This window comes from Ranitomeya variabilis, chromosome 1, assembly GCF_051348905.1.
Source record: "Ranitomeya variabilis isolate aRanVar5 chromosome 1, aRanVar5.hap1, whole genome shotgun sequence".
In the NCBI taxonomy this organism is placed as follows: domain Eukaryota; kingdom Metazoa; phylum Chordata; class Amphibia; order Anura; family Dendrobatidae; genus Ranitomeya; species Ranitomeya variabilis.
Genome location: NC_135232.1, coordinates 18932622 through 18958725, shown reverse-complemented (window position 1 = coordinate 18958725; position 26104 = coordinate 18932622).

Here is a 26104-nt window from a genome sequence, read left to right as displayed (position 1 = left end):
TAATAATGGCTGACACTGTTCTGATATTTGTGTGTTAGGGACAAAAATAGGGACAGTCCGTGGCAGTGGGAGGTCAGCATTGGTAAGGGTTATGGCAGTGTAGTGGCGGGTTAGAACACTGGGGGGCACTGTAGAGTAGGAGATTAGATTGAGATAAGAACTGGTCTCAGCCGGAGTTGTGACAGTCGAGAAAGGGGACGGGGCCAGTGTAGTGACGTTAGAGAGCCTTCCTGAGGTAATGTCAGCTGGTAGAGTTGAGCAGAGCTGTCAGGTTATGAGAGGAATGAGTCTGTGAGGATTGTTCTAGAAGATTAGAAAGGTGACCCGTCTGTCTTTGTGACTGGTGTAATCTGGGCAGTTGGAGAGGTCATCAGTTAGGCCTTTGGCAACTCCCGTGACATCCAGGACCTTCGGTCCGACAAGGATTGGAAGCATAATCCTGTAATTTCACCCAAGGAAGGGGAAAGTGGACGGGGAGCACCGGGGATCAGCTAGACCGGCAATCTAGAGAACTGCGAAAATGGAGATCACGGTACCAGATGAAGTGTTAAGAAAGACCAGGGACAGCTTACAAGGTGAAACATCTGTGAAGTCTGTTGGAAGGTGTCTGTAATGAAGGTGGATGAGCTCAGTATAATTCTGTTGAAAATGAATCTGGAATTTGAGACTTGAGGAAAACTCTGACCCACAGGTGGGTGAAATGCACAACACACGCAACACACCAGACAAAGGACATTTTATTAATGCAGCGGGGTGCCGGGGTGTGTTGGAACAGCAGCAGCCCCTCGGCACGACTACCACCCTGGCCCCGTTACACTCTTAAACCACCTGAGTGTTGCTTTAGCAGCATGATTTCGGTCATTGTCTTGTTGGAAAGTGAACCACCGTCCCAGTCTCAAATCACTCACAGACACTGTAGCAGGTTTTTCTCATGAATATCGTATTTTGCACCATCCATCTTCCCCTCGACTCAGACCATTTTCTCAGTCACTGGTGTTGAAAAACATCCCCGCAGCATGATGCTTCCACCACCATGTTTCACTGTGGGGATGGTGTTCTTGGGATGAAGAGCTGTGTTGGCTTGGCGCCAGACATGTCGTTTACCTTTATGGTGAAAAAGTTCAGTTTTGGTCTCATCTGACCACAGCCCCTTCCTACATACAGGTGCATCTCACAAAATTAGAATATCATCAAAAGGTTAATTTATTTCTTCAATACAAAAAGTGAAACTCATATATTAGATAGAGTTATTACAAATAGAATGATGTATTTCTATTGGTTATTTCTGTTAATGTTGATGATTATGGCTTGCAGCCAATGAAAACCCAACACCAGCTTGAAAAAATGTTTTTAATATCCGTAATGTTGTCCTACTGAATTGTATGTTTGGTAAATGCACTCAATGCTTGGTCGGAGCTCCTTTTGCATCAATTACTGCATCAATGCGGCGTGGCATGGAGGCAGTCTGTGACACTGCTGAGGGGTTATGGAAGCCCAGGTTGCTTTGATAGCAGCCTTCAGCTCGTCTGCATTGTTGGGTCTGGTGTCTCTCATCTTCCTCTTGACAATACTCCATAGATTCTCTATAGGGTTAAGGTCGGGTGAGTTTGCTGCCAATCAAGCACAGCGATACTGTTGTTTTTATACCAGGTATTGGTACTTTTGGCAGTGTGGACAGGTGCCAAGTCCTGCTGAAAAATGAAATTTCCAACTCCAAAAAGCTTGTGGGCAGAGGGAAGCATGAAGTGCTCTAAAATTTCCTGGTAGATGGCTGCGCTGACTTTGGCCTTGATAAAACACAGTGGACCAACACCAGCAGAAGACATGGCTCCCCAAATCATCACTGATTGTGGAAATTTCACACTAGACCTCAAGCAGCTTGGATTGTTTGTATCTCTACCATTCCTCCAGACTCTGGGACCTTGATTTCCAAGGTCTAGTGTGAAGCATCGGCATAACTCTACACAGACAACACAGGGTGAGGGTAACACAGTGTGACAATGCTTTATTGAACCACAAAACAGGCAGATAACACGTAGAACAGTCCCAGCAAAATACCCAAAGATGGGGCACATTACAGAGTCTCACCCTTCCGCTGACTAGCCGGGATAATGGCAGCTGTTACTTCAGAGCTCTCAGGATCGACTACCCCACCTGTGGCAAGCACACAGAAAGGAGGTAATGACAAGCATAGGAAGGTGATAGTCCATTCGGGTCCAAGGTCAGTTGATCAGAGGGTCACAGCCTGACTTAATTCTCCAGGGTTGGCTCCCCCGCCTGTGGCACACACACAGAGAGGAGGTAACGAAAAGCTTAGGAAGATGACAGGTAAGGACCTGTTTGGACATGAGGAACGGAGGTAGAGAAAGACCACAAGAGCAGATACAAAGCAGAAGCACAGGAGGTAGAGCCAAGAGCAGGAGACGGAGCCAAGAGCAGGAGGTGAAGCCAAGAGCAGAAATGCAGGAGGCGGAGCCAGGTAGAACCACAAGGAGCAGAGCAGAACAGCGAGAGCTGAGCAGAGCTGCAGAACGCTCAGCAAGGTCACAGAGTGCAGAGCCGAGAGCAGAGCAAAGATGCCGAGTGCAGAGCAAAGCTACAGAGTGCAGAACCGAATACAAAGCAGAGCCACAGAGTGCAGAGCCGAGAGCAGAGCAAAGCAAGACACAGAGTGCAGAGCCGAGAACAGAGCAAAGCAAGACACAGAGTGCTGAGCCGAGAACAGAGCAAAGCAAGACACAGAGTGCAGAGCCGAAAGCAGAGCAAAGCAAGACACAGAGTGCAGAGCCGAAAGCAGAGCAAAGCAAGACACAGAGTGCACAGCCGAAAGCAGAGCAAGGCTAGATGCAGAGTGCAGAGCTGGGAACAGAGCAAAGCAAGACACAAAGTACGCACGGCAGAGAAAGCAAACCAGACAGGGATATAAACAAACACAGGGACAGGAATAGACTAAAACAAAGTCAGGAACAGGACAACGCACAGATACAAAGACACAAGCCAGGGTACGATGCCCCACTGGGTGGCTGACACAGGACACAAGCCAGGGTACAATGACCCACTGGGTGGCAGACACTAGACACAGGCCAGGGTACAACACCCCACTGGGTGGCAGACACAGGAGTCACAGAGACAGGACCTGGCACCTCAGCAGCTAGGAACTGACTGAGGGAGTAAGTTGCACAGGCCCCCACCAATGGGGGGGGGGAAGTCTTAAGTACAGTAAGCCTCATGGTGATTGGCCAGGGATACCTTAGCAATGTGCACACAGTCTCAATAAGAAACAGGAGTTGCCGGCGCCGCCCCCTATGCACACAGACAGAAAGCATGCACGAAGTATGCAGGAGACATGAGGCACACAGCATGGAGCTAGCAGCCGAGAGAAGTCACAACATGGCCCAGAGAAGTGAGTGAGTTTGTGTGTAAAGCAGATGGAGAATGGGAGGCCATGCAGTGATGCTGACAGGGTTGTTAGAGTATCTCTGCCACTGTGACATACTCGACCCTGACTTTGGGATTGAACCCCAGGCACGCAGCTGCCACCGTTTTCTTGTCCCGTCATGGTTTGAGCAGGTTAATGTGGTACACCTGGTACAGCTTTTTTCTGCCAGGTTGGTACACCTAGTAGTTGACGCCACAACTTTTCAACCACTTCGTATGGCCCTTGCCACTTGGTCAGGAAATTAGTTTAGCCCTGGAGACCAGGTGTTGGTGTTGTTCCCCACTTTAGAAAGTGTCTCAGTCTCCCCGACCTATCGTAAACCCTTGCCTGGGCCTCTTATGCTTGAAGGAGACTCTCCCTCACAATTGCCATCACTATCCTGTTTAGCATCTGGGCCACATGTTCGATGACACTTCGGTGGGGTATTACCTCCACTTCCCATGTCTCCATGGCAATGTTCAGAGAACAGTAGATACCATAGCAGGCAATCCCTGTCTCATCCATCAATTCCACCACCTTCAGCATAGATTTCAATGTCTTCTTGAACCTATCCACCAGACCATCAGTCTGCAGATGGTACACCGACGTCTGGAGGTGGGTAATATGGGGAGCCTTACACAACGCCCTCATCACTTTGGACATAAAAGGAGTTCCTTGGTCCGTCAGGATCTCATTTGGCAGGTCCATCTGGGAGAAAATATGAACTAGCTCTCATGCTATACTCCTAGCAGAGGAGTTTCTCAGTGGTATCACCTCTGGGTACTGTGTTGCATAGTCCATTACCACCATGATGTATTGGTGACCCCTGGCGGACTTAACTAAGGGCACGACAAGGTCCATGACGATCTGGTCAAATAGGACTTTTATTATGGGGATGGCAGAAGTGGTATGCGGTAGCAGTTAGCTGAGTGGTAAAGCAGGATCAGCAGAAATTAACAATGTCTCGTTGGCACCCAAGCCAGTAGAACCTCTGAAGGATCCGCTCTTGAGTTTTGTCTACTCCCAGATGTCTACCCAAAAGATGAGAATGGGCCAGATATAATACCCTACACATACACGGTCTCGGGGACAACAATTGCTCTATCACTTTCCCTTTCAGTTTAGTGACCCGATAAAGCAGCTCTTCCTTTAAAGTAAAAAAATATGCAAACCTGGTGTTGGCCCCCGGCTCTTGAGCAACCCCATTTATCACAGTCACATTGTCAAATACATTTTTAAAAGATCCTGCATATGGGCAGTCCTCCCAGGAACCCCCAACTCAGGAATCTCTGGCCTTATTGTTCACCGTTTCGTCCTCATCACCAGCAAGGACAAACAAGGGGAACTCACCCACCTCCGGCTGTGATGGGGATTTATCATGGTTGGCCTGGTTCTTGTCTGAGTTACTTGGTATCCCCGCCTTCCGCCACAATACCCAGAATAGGCTAAAGGCCCGTCCAATTATCACCAGGTGTAGCAGATCCTTAGCCACCCTGACCTCATGCCACTCAGCCCCACAGATAGTTTTTATAGTCACTCTGGCAACAGGGTAGCTATGTGTCCAGGACCATGGCATGTCCAGAAGACTAGGTCTTTACCCACAGCCTTTGGTAACCCCTCAAACACTCCTTGGGATTCCATCCGCTCCATCTCTACCACCCATCTTAGATTCGGGCTCTATCGGGGTTCCCCAGTATGGAGATGCCACCCCTCCCAGCTTCCTTAGGGACCTCTCGACCACCTGGTACCATTTCAATAGGCCCACCACTTCATCCGCATTCCGAACAACCCAGGTCTGCATAAGGCCTATGAAGGGAGTGGACAAATCTGTCCATGACAATCAGCTCGGTCATCTGGACTGGAGTGGAGGACGCTGGCTGCAACCACTTCTGTACAAGATGTAATACGTCAAACAGTTGCGAGCAAGGAGGTTTGTCACTATAAAATGAATAGTGGTGAACCCTATGTGCCCTGATAGACATAGTCACTCCCGTTTGTGCCAAAATTTCAGTTTTTAATTTGGCATACTCCTGTGCATCCTGTAGTGCCAAGTCATAATTTTGGGGCTCCCCAGATAGATAGGGGGACAGCAGCTTCACCCACGTATGTGATACTATTGCTTTTAGTGTAGTCATGATCAGAACATATCAGTATACTGCATATGTTGGTGACATGTGGTGATATGTATGACAATATTGGTATTCATAGTGATTTTTGTTAGCGATCAGTGTTTCAGTATTATTTGGTCTCTATGTGGCGGTAATATTAGTCCAGTGTACAGTGGTTTTATTAGTATTGATCTTGGTTTACCAGATTTTGTTGATTATATTTGTACAATGATATAATTTGGCAACTCCCCATTTCTATAAATGTGATATATTGTATACCCCTTGTAGTCATTACCCATATGTGAGGCACCCCTGGCATCAGGACTGGCAGCACTGCAGGATTTCATGACTGATGTCTCATCTATTAAATATAATCCATCGTGTCTGGAGATATATACTACAAACTTGCACTGAGCGTTCTCCTCCCCCCATCATCAAGCGGCTTCATTTTGCTTCTTCTTTACCCTTCTTAAAGGGGATTTTTAATTACAGACTTGGGATTGAGAGGATGAAGCTGCATCGTAGGGTTTGAAGAATGAAGCTGAGTCGGGGCTCCACAGGAAGCCTATATACGAGATTAGAGCTAATATCCGGAGATGACTATCATTAATTCACTACTTGAAGATTTCCCAACTGTGAGGTCTCACAACGAGAGAAGAAAATACCTAAATCCTCAGAATCTCCAGTGCACGGCCTGTCAATCCTCAGGATCTAAAATACACGGCCCATCAATCCTCAGTATCTCCAGCCAGGGCCGGGACAAGGTATTTTGGTGCACTAGGCAGATAAAGAAAATGGCGCCCTCCCAACCCAAAGCAAAGGAATGGGTCAGAGACTCAGGTAACAGGACCCCTAATGCACATCACCTCCGATGGGTCAGGTAACAAGCTCTGATAAACAATACATCTAGAATTGTTACCTTTTCACATAAATAAATAGGCAGCAAAAGTAAAAGTAAAAACAGTGGTGTACTTTAGGGATGTGACTTAACAGGTTGTGTAATTTCAGAGTTAGATATAGAATCAATCATTTTTTGATGACCATTTACACAATACAGGGGAAAAATAGTGATATTCCTCCCTGACGTCCTATATTTGAAATGTAGAACCCAATGATAGTCATGGAAACTATTATTGCGTTACTATAATGGGGGCTGTTTGGTTTCAATTAAGGTGTCCAGGATTTGCCAGATACCGTAATGGAAAATACACAGACCCCCATTATAGATAAATGGATACATCTGATAGTTTTGTGTCTGTTATGAGATAAATAAAGCTTGCATAAAACTGAAGGTGGTTCTGGTGATGTATTCATGTACTCATGTTGGTTCTGATGATGTACTGCAGTTCTGGTGATATTGTCACGGGTGTGTCAGAGGCTGCAGACAGTTGCACTGCATCTAGCTGCAGAAGGTCTCAGCCTTTTGCTTTGCAGGCATCTTCCTGGTCCTTCTGATTCTAGGACCCAGTGGCAACCTCCTGCTGGCTCTAATTTACACACCTGGACCTGGGTGTTATAGATTCCCAGGCTGCTGCTGGGAATTGCCGGTGATATTTCCATTTTCCCTGTTGATGCTCTGAGCAATAGCAGTCGGCTATCTTCCACTTTGGTGCTGTTGGAGGATGTCTGTGTTACGTCTCTGAGTATACTCAATATAAGTATTCCCCTTGTTCATCTATCCCAGCTGTCTTTAGAGGTAATGGAGATTGACTAGTGCTCATCCAGTCCTTCCCTTTGCAGCACTTTTTGCCATGATATGGTAGGGATTAGGTTCCTGCTCGGCGATCGGTGCAGAACCTATATAAGGACGTTTAGGGCAGGCAGGGTGACGTTAGATCTACCTAGGGATCTACACACCCACCTTCTCTAGTGTTGGGGTCCCTTCCCCTTATCCCTTCGTGTTGCACTTAGCCTTTCCTACACATTGCCTGACATTATTACCGGCTGTTCACGTTTGTAAGAGAAAAAGAAACTGACACGTTTGTTTTTTTGGTGTGTTTTTTAAGGTGTGGTATTTTTCTTTTGCTGGGTTCGTGGATCCTATTTTCTGTGCTGGCAGAGCAGCTGCAGAGGTTGTCACTGAAGGTGAACGACCTTCATTCTGAGGTTCAGCAGCAACAGCAGAGGCTGCAGGCTCCCATTATGGGGGACTCTGCGGGTAGGCTGGTCCAGCTTGAACCCAAAACTACCCCCCCGGACAGGTTTTCTGATGGTAGGGACAGGGTTTTCATCTTTAAGTAGGCATACAAATTGTACTTTAAACTTCTTCCTTACTCTATGTGTCCTCAGTCTATGGAGGAGATTCTCAGAGCTTTAGCTCTTATCTCTGATGATCCTGACCACATTTACTTGGCTGAATCCAGGCTCCATCATCTTCAGCAAGGGATTCGTTCCAGGCTCCATCATCTTCAGCAAGGGATTCGTTCAGTGGAGACTTGTAGCTCTGAATTCCGAAGCTGGTTAACTGATACCAAATGGAATGACCCGGTTCTCAGAAGCCAATTCCTTTAGGGTCTCACTGAAAGGTTAAAGGACGCATTAGCAGTGTATGAAACTCCTGAATCACTGGAGGATCCATGTCCTTGGCTATTCAGGTGGATAGACCCATGAGGGACAGATGGGTAAGACCTCCTGCTTCTGAGCCCTCTTTCCAAGGCAATACCCCTGTGTCAGAGGGAAGGTCCGGGGGTTAACCTATACTTGTGGAGTTAGAGGAACCCATTCAGTTAGGAGGTGCACCCACATCGTATGTTTTCCCCAACATTCGCAAGAAAAAGGGTGTATGTTCTTTTCTGGGAGGAAGGGACATTTTTTGGGGCCTGTCCTGTGATTCTAAAGCAAAAAACGACTCAGTTAACCCTTGGGAGCCTTGAGCTTGATAATCAAGGGGTGTGTTTGTCTTCAACCTGCAATTCTCGTTTTGTCCTGACAGCAGAGGTGGTGCCAGAGAGCAGGTCTGAAAACATTTCTGCGCTTGTGGACAGTGGAGCTGGAGTCAGTATGGTGGATGCTGAGTTTGCTAGAACTCATGGCTTTGTCTGCTCTTACTTGGCTGAACCTATTCCTATGTGCACCATCGACTCAGCCAGCACCTCTCGCAGAGAGAACACTGACACAAATTGTTCATATCATAAGACTGAAGGTGGGGTTTTCGCATTATGAAGTAATCCCTTGTTATGTCCTGAAGGTTCTTCATACTCCAGTGGTTCGGGGTTTGCCCTGGTTGATGATGCATAATCCAACTGTGGATTGGCGATCCAGAGAGATTGTGAAGTTGGGAGATTACTGTCATGGTAACTGCCTAAGTGTTTCCCCTTCTGCTGTGTCTACAGGGTCCTTACCGGCATTTTTGTCTGACTTGGAGGCCCCTGCCCCAATTTTGCATAAGGGGTAGGCATCTTGGCCTTGTACACTGACCTGGAGGGTGAGGTATTGGAAGCTCAGGGGGACGCCCCTGCCTCCTGCCTTTGGGGAGGTTATTTGTGCTATCTAATTTGCACCACAAAGTAACTAGAAAATATCATGACTCTGTATTTGCTGGCCACCCAGGTGCTAAGGCAACCACGGACCTCCTTTCTCGTCGTTTTTGGTGACCGGGGTTGCATCGGGATGTGGTTGAACAAGTGTCTACCTGCAATGTTTGCGCACATTCTAGAGTTCCGCATACCCGTACATCTGGTCCTTTTCGGTCACTACCCATTCCTAACTGGGTCAGGGGAGACAGTTATAAACATATGACTGTCAGAAAACGCGTGCCAGGTCCGGACCTGAATGTTAATGACTTTGTGTGGTTGTCTTCCAGAAATATCAGGTTGAAGATTAATTTTTGGAAATTGGGACCTAAATTCATTGGTCCCAATAAAATAACTGCCGTCATTAATCCAACAACATTTTGTCTTGAGTTACCTCGGGCTCTTAAAATCCACAATGTCTTTCATAGGTCTTTACTCAAGAAATATATGGAACCTCTTGAGCCCTCATACCGCCACCCCCAACAATGGTTGATGGAAATCTGGAGTTTAAGATTTCACAGATTGTAGATTTTCGTCTCAAATGTCGTTCCCTAGAATACTTGGTGCATTGGAAGGGTTATGATCCAGAGGGAAGGATGTGGGTTTCAGCATCAGAGGAGAATGCCCCCAGGCTGGTTCGTTTGTTCCACTCCTCTTAGAAACCTGGTCCTGAGTGTCCAGAGGTCACTCATAGAAGGGTGGCTACTGTCACGAGTGTGTCAGAGGCTGCAGACAGTCGCACTGCTTCTGGCTGAAAAAGGTCTCAGCGGTTTGCTTTGCAGAATTCTTCCTGGTCCTTCTGACTCTGGGGCCCATTAGCAAACTCCCCCGGCTCTAATTGACACACCTGGACCTGTGTGTTATAGACTCCTAACCTGCTGCTGGGAGTTGCTGGTGATATTTCCATATCTCCCTGCTGAGGCTTGGAGCTATAGCAGTCAGCTATCTTACTCTTTGGTGTTGTTGGTGGACATCTGTGTTACATCGCTGAGTCTTCTCAAGATAAGCATTTCCCTTGTTTGTCTATCCCAGTTGTCTTAAGTGGTATTGGAGATTGACTACTGCTCATTCTGTCCTTCCCTATGCAGGACTTATTGCCAGGGTGACACAGGGATTAGGTTCCTGCATGGCAATAGGTGCAGAACCTATATAGGGACGTTAGGGCAGGCAGGGTGATGTTAGATCTGCCTAGTGATCTCCACTACCCCCTTCCCTAGTGTTGGGTTCCCTTCCCCTTATCCCTTTGTGTTGCACTTAGTCTTTCCTACACTGTGCATACGGGGTACTCTTGAAGGTAGAAAGGCCTGGGTCTCCGACCTTGCTATGCTCCTGTTAAACCCTAATCTGTCCCCTCCCCCACCCAATAAGGCCTGGGACAGAAACGTAAGGTAAACAAGACACAAAGACAAAACAGGGATAACAGCAAAACTCTATCATACAAAAGTACTAACCAACAATAGGGAGGAGGAAGGTGACAGGGAGGAATAAATTACACAGGAATAGGGACCAGGAGATAAACATACATGTACTACAGCAAACCACCGAACACTGCTACAACAGCTCCACTCCAACCACTTAGCACTCAGAACAGGAAGACAAACTTTTCACTGGCAGGCAGGGCCGGCGTTAGGGGCAGGCAAATCAGGCAGCTGCCTAGGGCCCTCGTTCCTCCAGGGGCCCCTAGCCAGTAGCATGCCACTAATAGCGGCACACCATGTGGCCGCTATGGGGCCCGTGAGTAAGAGGCGCCGCCCCCTTGCATCGTGCATTCAACTTATCAGCATCATAGATGCTGATGCAGTTGAAAGCAGTAATGAAGGAGAGAGCATCAGATGACCCTCCCTCTCCCATCATTCCCCTTTGCATGTGACTTAGTGGGCGCGTGATGATGTCACTTCGTTGTGCACCATGCTGTGCAGCTGAGGAGACCGGAGCAGAGCCTGGAGTAGCGTGGGGAACGAGGATGAGAGGTGAGTTTTGTATATGTGTATGTGTGTACAGTGTGGGCTGCATTATACTATGTGTGTGTGTGAGCTGTACTATACTGTGTATGTATATATGTGCATGCATTATACTGTGTGTGGGTGGCTGCATTATACTGTGTGCGGGGGTGGCTGCATTATATTGTGTGTGTGTGGGGGGGCTGCATTATACTGTGTGGTAGGGCTGCACTATAATGTGTGTGGGGAGGCTGCACTATACTGTGTGGGGAGCTGGACTATACTGTGTGGGAGGCTGTATTATACTGTGTGTGGGGGTCTGCATTATACTCTGAAGGGATTGCATTATACTGTGTGTGGGGCTGGGTCTGTATTATACTGCGAGTGTGGGGGGCTACATTATACTCTGAGAGGACTGCATTATACTGTGAGTGAGGGGCTGCATTATACTGTGTGTGGGGGCTACACTATACTGTGTGGTGGGCTGCATTATACTGTGTTTGTGGGGGGCTGCATTATACTCTGAGGGGACTGCATTATACTATGTAAGGGGTTGTATTATACTGTGGGGAAGCTACATTATACTCTGAGGGGGCTGCATTATACTGTCCATGTGGAGGGTGCTGGATTATACTCTGAGGGGGCTGCATTATACTCTGAGTGAGGCTGCATCATACTCTGAGGGGCCTGCATCATACTTTATGAGGGGAATACATTATACTGTGGGGGCTTTATTATACTCTGAGGTGGCTGCATTATACTCTATGAGGGGACTACATTATACTCTATGAGGAGACTACATTATACTGTGGGGGGTTGCAGTATACCCTATAAGGGGGCTGCATTACGCTCTATGAGGGGGCTACATTATACTCGATGAGGGGCCTACATTGTACTGTGTGTGGGGGCTGCATTATACTCTATGGTGGGGCTGCATTATACTTTATGAGGGAGCTGCATTATACGCTATGAGGAGGCTGCATTATACTCTGAGGGGGCTGCCTTATACTCTATGTGGGACTGCATTATACTCTGAGGGGGCTACATTATACTCTATGAGGGAACTACATTTTACTGTGTGAGTGGGGGGCTGCATTATACTCTGAGGGGCTGCATTATACTCTATTAAGGACCATGGGGAGTGAATTATACTATATGGGACCTGCATTATACTGTATCAAGGACTATCTGTCTCCATCATTCTTATTCAGCCAATGTAAAGAAACTCAGGAACAACCATCAAACTACTTCAATATTGTCGATCACGCTCTTTTAATGGCCTAAATTCAGCGCATTTAAATGCAAAAAAAATGCTTCTGATGGTGCAATATATTAGCATTTGGGGCCCCACTTCAAACTTTTGTCCAGGGCCCCACTTTGTCTAAAACCTTCCCTACTGACAGGGATTAACCCCTTTCTGCCAGCTGACGGAATAGTACGTCAGCTGGCAGTATCCCCCGCTTTGAAATGGGCTCCGCCTGTTGAGCCCACCTGAAAGCCACGACATGTCAGCTGTTTTCAACAGCTGACATGTGCACGAAATGAGCGCGAATGGAATCGCGATCCACCCGCGCCCATTAACTAGTTAAATGCCGCTGTCAATCTCTGGCAGCGGCATTTTACAAGCACTGACGGCCGTGCGGCTAGAAGTACTTGCACCGCTGACCACCGTCACATGATCGGGGGTCATCGGTACGTTGCCATCACAACTAGAGGTCTCCTTGAGACCTCTATGGTTGTTGATGGCAGATTGCTATGAGCTCCACCCTGTGGTCGGCACTCATAGGAAGCCTCAATTCTGCTACATAGAGGTGATCTGTGCATCACCTCTATGTAGCAGAGGCGATCGAGTAATGCATGCTTCTAGCCTCCCCGTTTTCTGTTACACGACATGGAGAAAACCAATGGTATCGTTCAAAAGTACAACTCGTCCCGCAAAAAATAAGCTCCCACATGGCCATATTGACAGAAAAATAAAAAAAATTATGGCTCTGGAAAGAAGGGGAGCGAAAAATGAAAACGAAAAAATGAAAAAAGCTTTGGGGGTGAAAGGGTTAAACACCCAGAGTCAGTATATACACAGGAAGTAAATGATAAGCAGTTGCTGCTAAGGACAACTAGGCTGTATGGTCTCAGCCAGTATGGAAATAGTCCTTAACCCTTTCAGCACCGAAGGAAAGGCAATGCATTTAAAATAGGACATGAATCCCACCACCTCTAAAAAAGAGTATGATTCATTACCCAACGTGATCGACTAACTCCAGGTCTCCCAGTGGGACGTAATACCCTCGTGACAATGGCCTGTCAATCCTCAGAATCTCCAGCACCCATGCTGATAATTCTGGCAATACCAATTGTCATTTGAGTTCATCTGATATAACATGATTTCTCTTGTGCTGGAGATTTTCTCTTGAAATGGAGAAGATAAAAAGAATAGTGAATCATGAAGAGAAAAGAGATAACATGTATAGAAACAACTTGCTTAGGAAACGATCAAAGAAAGATCCGAGTAAGATGTGAACAATTGTTCTTATGAAAGGATTAGAGGAGGATGTGAAGAATCAACACAATGGAAATAATCAGTGTTGGATATGTAGAATCTATCTGATCAAAGAATATGATGATGATGTGAATAAATATTCTGATGAAAACATTGGAAGAGTGTGTGAAGAATTGTTCTGGCATGGACAAGATATGGATGGGAACAACTGTTTTGACAAAAGGATCAGAGGTGGATGTGAAGAATGGTACTAATGTTGTTAGAAGAGGACGTGAAAAAATAGTTTTGGTGAAAGGACCAGAGAAAGATGTGAAATATCATTCTCATGAAAGGGATCAGAGGAGGAAGTGCACAGTCAAGAAAACCGCAGCAAAATGCACAACTGTTATCCAACTAGCATGTCCACATGTAGAGCTCGTTGCTTATTAGATAGTATGAGCCATTGCTGTCTGAAAGAAACGGAAGGGGCGAAACCAGAAACAAAAATAGCCAAAAGTTGTACCACTGAGCACTTAATGCCCCCTGCCTCCTCTGATACTTGTGTTTGGTGGACTCCTTTTTGTCAGGCTGTTTGGTGGGGAGTAATAGCGGAGGGATGTATTCTTGGTATACATTACCTCTTCTGATACTCGTGGATGGTTGACCCTTTCTTGTTAGGCTGGTAGAGGTGGAGTAATAGTGGAGGAAGGTTTTCTTGGTGAACCCTGCCTCTTCTGATACCCGTGGATGGTTGACTCTTTCTTGTTATGCTGGTAGATGTGGAGTAATAGTGGAGGAAGATTTTCTTGTTGAACTCTGCCTATTATGATATCTGTGGATGGTTGAATCCTTCTTGTTAGGCTACTGGAGCTGGAATAATAGTGGAAGATGGTTTCTTGATGCACCCTGCCTCCGCTGATACCTGTGGATTGTTGACTCCTTCTTTGTTAGGCTGGTGGAGCTGAAATAATAGTGGAAGAAAATTTCTTGATGCACCCTGCCTCCGCTGATACCTGTAGATGGTTGACTCCTTCTTGTTAGGTTGGTGGAGCTGGAATAATAGTGGAATAAGATTTCTTGATGCACCCTGCCTCCGCTGATACCTGTGGATGGTTGACTCCTTCTTGTTAGGCTGGTGGAGCTGGAATAATAGTGGAAGATGGTTTCTTGATGCACCCTGCCTCCGCTGATACCTGTGGATGGTTGACTCCTTCTTGTTAGGCTGGTGGAGCTGGAATAATAGTGGAAGAAGATTTCTTGATGCACCCTGCCTCCGCTGATACCTGTGGATGGTTGACTCCTTCTTCTAAGGCTGGTGGAGCTGGAATAATAGTGGAAGAAGGTTTCTTGATGCACACTGCCTCCGCTGATACCTGTGAATGGTTGACTCCTTCTTGTTAGGCTGATGGAGCTGGAATAATAGTTGAAGATGGTTTCTTGATGCACCCTGCCTCCGCTGATACCTGTGGATGGTTGACTCCTTCTTGTTAGGCTCGTGGAGCTGTAATAATAGTGGAAGAAGATTTCTTGATGCACCCTGCCTCCGCTGATACCTGTGGATGGTTGACTCCTTCTTGTTAGGCTGGTGGAGCTGGAATAATAGTGGAAGAAGATTTCTTGATGCACCCTGCCTCCGCTGATACCTGCGGATGGTTGACTCCTTCTTGTTAGGCTGGTGGAGCTGGAATAATAGTGGAAGAAGATTTATTGATGCACCCTGCCTCCGCTGATACCTGTGGATGGTTGACTCCTTCTTGTTAGGCTGGTGGAGCTGGAATAATAGTGGAAGATTTCTTGATGCACCCTGCCTCCGCTGATACCTGCGGATGGTTGACTCCTTCTTGTTAGGCTGGTGGAGCTGGAATAATAGTGGAAGAAGATTTATTGATGCACCCTGCCTCCGCTGATACCTGTGGATGGTTGACTCCTTCTTGTTAGGCTGGTGGAGCTGGAATAATAGTGGAAGAAGGTTTCTTGATGCACCCTGCCTCCTCTGATACCTGCCCCCAGTGGGGCTTACTTTTTTTTTGTAGTCATTCCTCCCTTTATGGCAGTTTTTGACCCTTAACATGAGGGTGGTAGATCTGTGGATTGCTATGCCAGCGAGCGCTTGAGCCTATTAGTCACCAATGCAATAATTTAATAAATTCTCTTCCTGTCTTGTTGTAGGATGGGTCTGCTTAGAGAACATTATGATTTTGATTGTATTTACTGTTTATGATCATTTTAATTTTTCCTAAAAGTATGGAATTTATAAAAAGACAATTTCACGCCGCGATTCGACAGACCGCAATCTTAGAAAACTGCTTTCAAAATGTTTTCTCCAGCTTCAGGAAATGAAAGGAAAGACTTGACAGGTGAGAGCAAACATGTTTACCGAGCAAACGAGTGACGGCGGTGGCGGGTTATGGAAGGGAGGGCGGCATGTAGCTGCCACATGCTGCAGAGCTGACAGGTCCGGGTGACAGAGCTCACATACGCTCTGAAGAAAGTGAACCTTCCTGACAGGCAGAAAATGTAAAATTACATGAATCACGTTACGCTTCCTGACGAGACGCCGTGGATGACATTCGGATACACACAGAGCATTCGCTGATAATAGTGACGGACCGCCGCCGCCATTCCTGGGAAATCTAATCATTACTGATACCGTAGATGCATGATGATCCCATGTGACAGCCCATCATTACCCGACACCGAGACCAGACCGGAGGGGGACTACAAATACTAACGTATCCACAGGCAGGTGTAGCGTGGGGGATCACTCCACATAACACAATTTTTGTTCCTGGCTTCCAAGTGTAATATTTCAACTTCTTTTGTTTAAAGACTATGGAAAAACGACTACATTCAGCACAAACTTTGATTTTATGACCACAGGCCAGAAAAATTTATTGTTACAAAAAAGGAAATTATTATATTTTCGTTCATGCGGTCTGATAAAAAACAACACTTGCATGGTATATAGACAAAGACAGTCAAAAATCACTCAAAAAGGTTCAGAAATGAGTAGTTTTTCTAGATTTACGAGTGTACTGCAAATCGCTTTCTCGAAGAAGCCCCCAAATGTAGTCCCCCATCATGTTTTCTTTATACTGTCCTTGGTAACAACATTCAAAGTACAATATATCTTGATGAAAGCGCTCGCCTTGCTGCTCTGAGTAAACTCCCATGTTCCCCTTGAACTTGTCAAGATGAGCGTCAAGGATATGGACTTTGAGAGACATTCTGCATCTCATTAGGCGTAATTCTTTATGAGAGTCTGAACCAACTGCACATAGTTTTCAGCCTTGTTCCATGCCGCTTTCTCCGTCCTGTTTAGCAGCTTCGCGAACTCATCACATTCTATGATCTTCTTGATCCGCGGTCCGATGAAGATACCAGCCTTGACCTTTGCATCGGACAGCTTTGGAAAGAGAACTTGGAGGTACTTGAAAGCTGCTAACTCCTTGTCAAGAGCCATGACAAATTGCTTGATGAGGCCTAACTTGATGTGCAGTGGTGGCACCAGCACCTTCACAGGTTCTGTCAGCGGCTCCCACTTGAGGTTGCTCTTCCCCACAGAGAACTCGGTCCGCTGTGGCCAGTCCTTTCTGTGATAGTGCGCCTTAGTGTCACAGCAGTCCCAGAGGCAAAGGAAGCAAGGAAATTTTGTGAAACCGCCTTGAAGGCCCATGAGGAATGACACCACTTTGAAGTCTCCGATGACCTCCCATCCATAGTCGTCATACTTGAAGGCACTCAGCAACATCTTGACACTGGTGTAGTCCTCTTTGAGATACACAGAGTGAGCCATAGGGAGAGACGGGTAGTTGTTTCCGTTGTGAAGCAGCACGGCTTTGAGGCTCCGGGATGAACTGTCTATGAATAGGCGCCATTCACTTGGGTTACAGGTGATACCTACAGCCTCAAAAAGACCTGCCACATTGTTGCAGAAGCACAACCTATCTTTTCGACTGAAGTAGTTGAAAAATGTTCGGTGACGCTTTCTCTGATCTGGGACTTGCATGCGTTCATCGTTCCACTGCTTGAGCCTGGATGTCAAAAGCTTAGCATTGCACTTGGTAAGACAAAGGTGTCTAATCAGATCGTGACTTTCTGGTTAGGAAAGTATGTCCTTCTCTCCTCAACCGCATCTGTGAAAATGTAATCTTGATCTCCAATATCTTTCTCGCTGTCTGATTTGTTGCTTTTTTCTGAAGATGGCTGATCCCTCTTCGGGGGAGTTGGAACAGACATCTGGGGGCAGTGTCATGTGGTACTGGGGCAATGATCACAGAAACATGATCACAGCATTCCGGTGGCATAGGAAAGCATCACACAGGGAGGGGGCTCCCTGCATGCTTCCCTGAGACCCTCAGAACTACACGATGTGATCGCGTTGTTCCTAGGGTCTTCTCCGTTCTTCTCCCTGCAAGCCCCGGATCCAAGATGGCCTCGGGGGTCCTTCCGGGTCCTGCAGGGAGGTGGCTTGCGAGCGCCTGCTTAGGGCAGGCGCCGGCAAGCCTCCTGCACTGCCTGTCTGATCGCTGATCTGAAACAGTGCTATGCAAAGTGTCAGATCAGCGATCTGACAATATTTAATGATGGGGCAATGTAAACAAGTTAAAAAAAAAAATTACACTGTGTAAAAATATGTTTAAAAAATTCCTAAATGAAGAAAGAAATAAAAATAAATATTGTTCTAATAAATACATTTCTTTAAGTAAATTAAAAAAAAACAATAAAAGTACACATATTTAGTTTTGCCGTGTAACAACCCAACCTATAAAATTGTCCCACTAGTTAACCCCTTCAGAGAACACCATAAAAAAGGCAAAAAAACAATGCTTTATCATCATACAGTCGAACAAAAAGTGGAATAACACGTGATATAAATAAATTTTATACCGCTGAAAACGACAACTTGTCCTGCAAAAAACGAGCCACCATACAGCATCATCAGCAAAAAAATAAAAAAGTTATAGCCCTCAGAATAAAGCGATGGAAAAATAATTATTTTTTATATAAAATAGTTTTTATCGTATAAAAGAGCCAAAACATAAAAGAAATATAAATGAGGTATCGCTGTAATCGTACTGACCCGAAGAGTAAAACTGCTTTATCAATTTTACCAAACGCGTAGAGGTATAAATGCCCCCCCCCCCAAAAGAAATTCATGAATTGCTGTGTTTTGTTCATTCTGCCTAACAAAAATCGGAATAAAAAGTGATCAAAAAATGTCATGTGCCCGAAAATGGCACCAATAAAAACATCAACTCGTCCTGCAAAAAACAAGACCTCCTATGACTCTGTGGACCAAAATATGGAAAAATTATAGCTCTCAAAATGTGGTGACGCAAAAACTATTTTTTGCAATAAAAAGCGTCTTTTAGTGTGTGACAGCTGCCCAACATAAAAATCCGCTATAAAAGTAAATCAAACACCCCTTCATCACCCCCTTAGTTAGGGAAAAATAATAAAATTAAAAAAATGTATTTATTTCCATTTTCCCATTAGGGTCAGGGTTAGGGTTGGGGCTAAAGTTAGGGTTAGGGTTGGGGCTAAAGTTAGGGTTGGGGCTTAAGTTAGAGTTAGGGTTTGGGCTAAAGTTAGGGTTAGGGTTGGGACTAAAGTTAGGATTAGGGTTGAGGCTAGATTTGGGGTTAGGGTTTGGATTATGTTTACGGTTGGGTTAGGGGTGTGTCAGGGTTAGGGGTGTGGATAGGGTTATGGTTAGGGTTGTGATTAGGGTTAGGGGTGTATTGGGGTTAGGGGTGTGTTGGGGTTGGGATTAGGGTTTGGGGTGTGTTTGGGTTAGGGGTGTGGTTAGGGTTATGGTTAGGGTTTGGATTAGGGGTACGGGTGTGTTGGGGTTAGAGGTGTGTTGGGGTTAGGGGTGTAGTTAGGGTTGGGATTAGGGTTAGGGGTGTGTTGGGGTTAGGGTTGGAGTTAGAATTGGGGGGTTTCCACTGTTTAGGTACATCAGGGGCTCTGCAAACCCAACATGACGCCCGCAGACCATTCCATCAAAGTCAGCATTCCAAAACATCACTACTTCCCTTCCGAGCCCCGACGTGTGCCCAAACAGTGGTTTACCCCCACATATGGGGTATCAGCATACTCAGGACAAACTGGGCAACAACTATTGTGGTCCAAATTCTCCTGTTACCCTTGGGAAAATAAAAGTTGGGGGCTAAAATAATCATTTTTGTTGGAAAAAATGATGTTTTTTTTCACGGCTCTGCGTTATAAACTTTAGTGAAAAACTTGGGGGTTCAAAGTTCTCACAACACATCTAGATAAGTTCCGTCGGGGGGTAGTTTTCAATATGGGGTCACTTGTGGGGGGTTTCTACTGTTTAGGTACATCAGGGGCTCTGCAAACGCAACATGATGCCTGCAGACCATTCCATCAAAGTCTGCATTCCAAAATACCACTTCTTCCCTTCCGAGCCCCGACGTGCGCCCAAACAGTAGTTTTCTCCCACATATGGGGTATCCGCATTCTCAGGAAAAATTGGACAACAACTTTTGGGGTCCAATTTCTCCTGTTACCCTTGGGAAAATACAAAACTGGGGGCTAAAAAACATTTTTGTGGAAAAGAAAAAAAGATTTTTTATTTTCACAGCTCTGCGTTATAAACTTTAGTGAAACATTTGGGGGTTCAAAGTTCTCACAACACATCTAGATAAGTTCCTTTGGGGGTCTAGTTTCCAATATGGGGTCACTTGTGGGGAGTTTCTACTGTTTAGGTACATCAGGGGCTCTGCAAATTCTGCATTCCAAAGCGGTGCTCCTTCACTTCCGAGCTCTGCCATGCACCCAAATGGAGGTTACCCCCACATATGGGGCATCAGCATACTCAGGACAAATTGCTCAACAACTTTTGGCATCCAATTGTTCCGCATACCCTTGGAAAAATAAAAATTGGGTGCGAAAAGATCATTTTTGTGGAAAAAAAATGATGTTTTAATTTTCACAGCTCTATATTATAAACTTTAGTTAAACAAATGGGGAGTTCAAAGCGCACACTACACATCTAGATAAGTTCCTTAGGGGGTCTAGTTTCCAAAACTGTGTCACTTGTGGGGGGTTTCCACTGTTTAGGCACATCAGGGGCTCTCCACACGAAACATGGCGTCTGATCTCAATTCCAGCCAATTCTGCGCTGAAAAACGGTGCTCCTTCCATTCCAAGCTCTGCCATGCGCCCAAACAGTGGTTTACCCACACATATGGGGTATCAGCGTACTCAGGACAAATTGTACAACAACTTTTGAGGTCCACTTTCTCCTGTTACCCTTGGGAAAATAAAAAATTGGGGGCGAAAAGATCATTTTTGTGAAAAAAATATGATTTTTATTTTTACGGCTCTACATTATAAACTTCTGTGAATAACTTGGTGGGTCAAAGTGCTCACCACACATCTAGATAAGTTCCTTAGGGGGTCTACTTCCCAAAATGGTGTCACTTGTGTGGGGGTTTCAATGTTTAGGCACATCAGGGGCTCTCCAAATGTGACATGGCGTTCTATCTGAATTCCAGTCAATTTTGCATTGGAAAGTCAAACAGCGCTCCTTCCCTTCCAAGCTCTGCCATGCGCCCAAACAGTGGTTTACCCCCACATATGGGGTATCAGCGTATTCAGGACAAATTGTACAACTTTTGGGGTCCAATTTCTCCTATTACCCTTGGAAAAATAAAACAAATTGGATCTGAAGTAAATTTTTGTGAAAAAAAGTTAAATGTTCATTTTTTTTTAAAACATTCCAAAAATTCCTGTGAAACACCTGAAGGGTTAATAAACTTCTTAAATGTAGTTTTCAGCACCTTGAGGGGTGTTGTTTTTAGATTGGTGTCACTTTTTGCTATTTTCTATCATATAGACCCCTCAAAGAGACTTCATATGTGATGTGGTCCTTAAAAAAAAAAATGGTGTAAAAATGAGAAATCGCCGGTCAACTTTTAACTCCCTAACAAAACAAGATTTTGGTTCCAAAATTGTCCAGATGTAAAGTAGACATGTGGGAAATGTTACTTATCTAGCTATTATATATCTATTATCCATTATCTATCTACTATCTGTATCTATCAATCTATTATATATCTATTATCTATTATCTATCTATTATCTATATCTATCGATCTATGATCTATTTATTATCTATCTATCTATCTATCTATCTATCTATTATCTATTATTAATCTATCTCCTCCTTCTTCAATATTGCTGTTGAAAACCCCTTTGTATACAGTATTTCCATCCAATTGCCCTACAGGAGATGCCTTCTCTCATTGTAGTCAGGCTGATCCTTTTCTTCTCCATCTGCTCCAGACCACACACTGACTCTTCGTGATACAACTCATCTCTGTAGATGTTTCTCTGCTTCTAATTTCCTCTTCTCAACCCAAAACTTTGGCCTTAAAAATGAAAATGTAATTTTAGTGCCAACTGAATAAAGATTTAGCTACTGTGTCCTCAAAACAAATAGGTCAAATTACTGTGGATCCCAGAATATATTAGGTCCCTGTCCCCCTGAATGCATTTTCAGTTAAAAACCAGAAGTTTCTATCCACTATATATAAAGACACATCTGCAGGTTTTTCTCAATATCTGGCATGAAATCAGAATAAACCTTTCCTGTTTTATGTCAATTAGGATTACCATAGTTATTAAGATTTGCCAAATGCCAGAATAATGAGAGAGATAGAATATTTTAAGGCATTTTTATCACTTACTGCAGAGACAAAAGTTTGCATATACTAAGATTACTATGCGTTTAAACAATTCTGGACTGCCCATTGTCATGATAATGTGAATATGCCATGGTTGAGTATCTACCATGGCCAGCCATAAAATAAGATGCCATAATGAAATGTAAGTGTTCTTTTCAATTTTAATCCCATTTTATTTGTAATTGTACTGTACATATGATATTTGTCTTCTTTATAATATCTTTTTATACCTCTGTAAACACTGCCTTCCTTTTTTTGGAGTAAAATATAAATTTACTAGCTTGTCTCTCTGTGCTCTATAATGAACTGTCGCGTCCTCTGAAGTGAATTACGCTACTAATCTGGGTTGGCTCCAGACCCGTTAATAATTGAGAAATCAGAGCTCATGGCAGCATAATTTGTCCTGTGCAACTGGGAGTCTTTGCAGCGATCGTCGGCATTGATAATTATTGTTCCCGCCTGAGTGGGAGTAGTTATATCGCCCTTGCTGCAGCATGCCCAATAGCCAGTACATAGCAGGCAGCCTTTCTGGAGACTAATTTCCCTAGGTGCAGTACCCTGTCTGACCTGAGGGTAAGGGGGCGCCAGAGAGCTGCAAGTTCCAAACTGGAACTGGGAAGTAGGATATAGATAAATCCCCTTCAGAAAGAACCAGGGGCAACTAAACAACCCCGGTTCATGACAAATTGGTGTGAGTGGTGGGGATGATAAAGGTATCCTCCCCGTGAACCGTGACATATTGGTGGCAGCCCGGTGGGATTCCTGACACCCATATGATGAGGTCATGTGTTTGGAAGCTTTTTTTGGCAACATCTGAGTTAATTAGAGATACACCTGTGGATATATTTTACTGCACACCTGAAACACACTGCTTCTTTGTGTAGCATCATGAGAAAGTCTAAAGAAATCAGTCAAGATATCAGGAAGATATTCAGTGGATTTGCACAAATCTGGCTCATCCTTGGGTACAATTTCAAGATACCTGAAGGTGCCTCGTTCAACTGTACAAACAAATATACAGAAGTACAAACAAAATGGGAATGTCCTGCCACCATGAGTTATGTGTCCCAGAGATGAACTTGCTTTTGTCTGACATGCGCATATCAACCCAAGGACAAAATCAAAAGACCTTGTGAAGATGATGGCGGAAGCTGGTAAGATTGTGTCAATAGCCACAGTGAAACAAGTACTATAACAACATGTGCGGAAAGGCCACTCTGCCAGGAAAAAGCCATTACTCCAAAAGAAACATTAAAAAAGCCCGCTGGCCTCACTAGCCCTCTCCGTGCTCTCTGACCTCAGTAGCCCTCTGTGTGCCCTCAGACCTCAGTTGCCCTCTCCGTGCCCTCTGACCTCAGTGGCCCTCTCCATGCCCTCTGACCTCAGCAGTCCTCTTCTTGCTCCCTGACCTCAGTGGCCCTCTCTGTGCCCTCTGACCTCAGCAGTCCTCTCCGTACCCTCTGATCTTAGCAGCCTATGACCTCTGCTAGTCGGGTTCCTACATATGATGCAGATGGTATAATGACATCATCGCACCTCTTGCATTATAGAGATGGCGCCCGTTGTGGGACAAAGAGACGATCGTGGCTTTTTCATCCTCCCTGCTGTTTTCGATTGTACAGGACGCTGCTTTCTGTCCTGAATTTTCGCTGTTCTCGCCAGGAACAGACAGACGCCTTATTTTCATCTCGGAGCCAGAAGCTGCTGTTTGGCACAATCGTGATCAATAAGCGTCTGCACTTCAAGGAGAACGCGCCGGTTATTCTGTGTTGTTATTTTCCTGGTGTTAGACTTTCCCTGGGCAATTTACTTCCCGCCGCGTGTTTCAATGTGGTGATGGCTCCAGCAAAATACATGCGAAAGTCAAACACAAACAACTCGACCTGATCTGTGGGATTGGAGCGAAATGCTCGGCAGATGGAAAGATGAAAAAAACAACATTGTATCTTCTTCCCTTTAACTGTGGAAAAATCATAGATGTGGATCCCTGGTGGCTCAGTGGGCCCGCTAAGTCTCAAATCTGCGGTCACCCAGTAATAAAAATAATTCCCTGCCTGATTATCCGTTCAGCTCTGCTGTTCCTGACTGCCGTCTGTACACAAAGCTCTGCTACAACAAGATACCTCATTGCGCCCTCATCTCTGCTGTTCCTGAGTGCTATTCACACATTCACTCTGCTACAACAAGATACCTCATTGCTCCCTCATCTCTGCTGTTCCTGAGTGCTATTCACACATTCACTCTGCTACAACAAGGTACCTCATTGCCCCCTCATCTCTGCTGTTCCTGAGTGCTGTCCACACATTCACTCTGCTACAACAAGGTACCTCATTGCCCCCTCATCTCTGCTGTTCCTGAGTGCTGTCCACACATTCACTCTGCTACAACAAGATACCTCATTGCTCCCTCATCTCTGCTGTTCCTGAGTGCTGTCCACACATTCACCCTGCTACAACAAGGTACCTCATTGCTCCCTTATCTCTGCTGTTCCTGAGTGCTGTCCACACATTCACTCTGCTACAACAAGATACCTCATTGCTCCCTCATCTCTGCTGTTCCTGAGTGCTGTCCACACATTCACTCTGCTACAACAAGGTACCTCATTGCCCCCTCATCTTTGCTGGTCCTGAGTGCTATCCACACATTCACTCTGCTACAACAAGGTACCTAATTGCCTACCTAATTGCCCCCTCATCTCTGCTGTTCCCGAGTGCTATCCACGCATTCACTCTGCTACAAGGTACCTCATTGCCCCCTCATCTCTGCTGTTCCTGAGTGCTATCCACACATTCACTCTGCTACAACAAGGTACCTCATTGCTCCCTCATCTCTGCTGTTCCTGAGTGCTATCCACACATTCACTCTGCTACAACAAGGTACCTCATTGCTCCCTCATCTCTGCTGTTCCTGAGTGCTATCCACACATTCACTCTGCTACAAGGTACCTAATTGCCTCTTCATCTCTGCTTTTCTTCAGTGCTATCCACACATTCAATCTGCTACAACAAAGTACCTAATTGTCTCCTCTTTGCTGCTCTTCCTGAATTCTATCCACATGTTTCAATCTGCTACATCAAGGTACCTCATTGCCCCCTCATCTCTGCTCTTCCTGAGGTTTATCCACATATTCACTCTGCTACAACAAGGTACCTCATTGTCTCTCATCTCTGCTGTTCCTGAGTGTTATCGTTCACTCTGCTACAAGATACCTCATTGCCCCTCATCTCTGCTGTTCCTGAGTGCTATCCACACATTCACTCTGCTACAACAAGGTGCCTCATTCTCTGCTAGTCCTAACTGCCATCCACACATCTCTCTCTTTTAAGACAAGGTGTCCTATTACCTTCTCATCTCTGCTGTTCCTGAGTGCTATACGTACATCCATCTCTCCTGTGATAAGATGACTGATAGGGTACTGTCACACATTGGCACTTTGATCGCTACGACAGTACGATCCGTGACGTTCCAGTGATATCCATACGATATCGCTGTGTCTGACACGCAGCAGCGATCAGGGACCCTGCTGAGAATCGTACGTCGTAGCAGATCGTTTGGAACTTTCTTTCGTCGCTGGATCTCCCGCTGTCATCGCTGGATCGTTGTGTGTGACAGCGATCCAGCGATGCGTTCGCTTGTAACCACGGTAAACATCGGGTTACTAAGCGCGGCCCTGCGCTTAGTAACCCGATGTTTACCCTGGTTACCCGGGGACTTCAGCATCGTTGGTCGCTGGAGAGCGGTCTGTGTGACAGCTCCCCAACGACCACACAACCACTTACCAATGATCACGGCCAGGTCGTATCACTGGTCGTGATCGTTGGTAAATCGTTTAGTGTGACAGTACCCATAGTCTACACGTCTCTGCTATTCCTGAGTACTATCCACACATCGTGCTCTGCTCCAACAATGAGGCTGATTGTTTACTTGTCT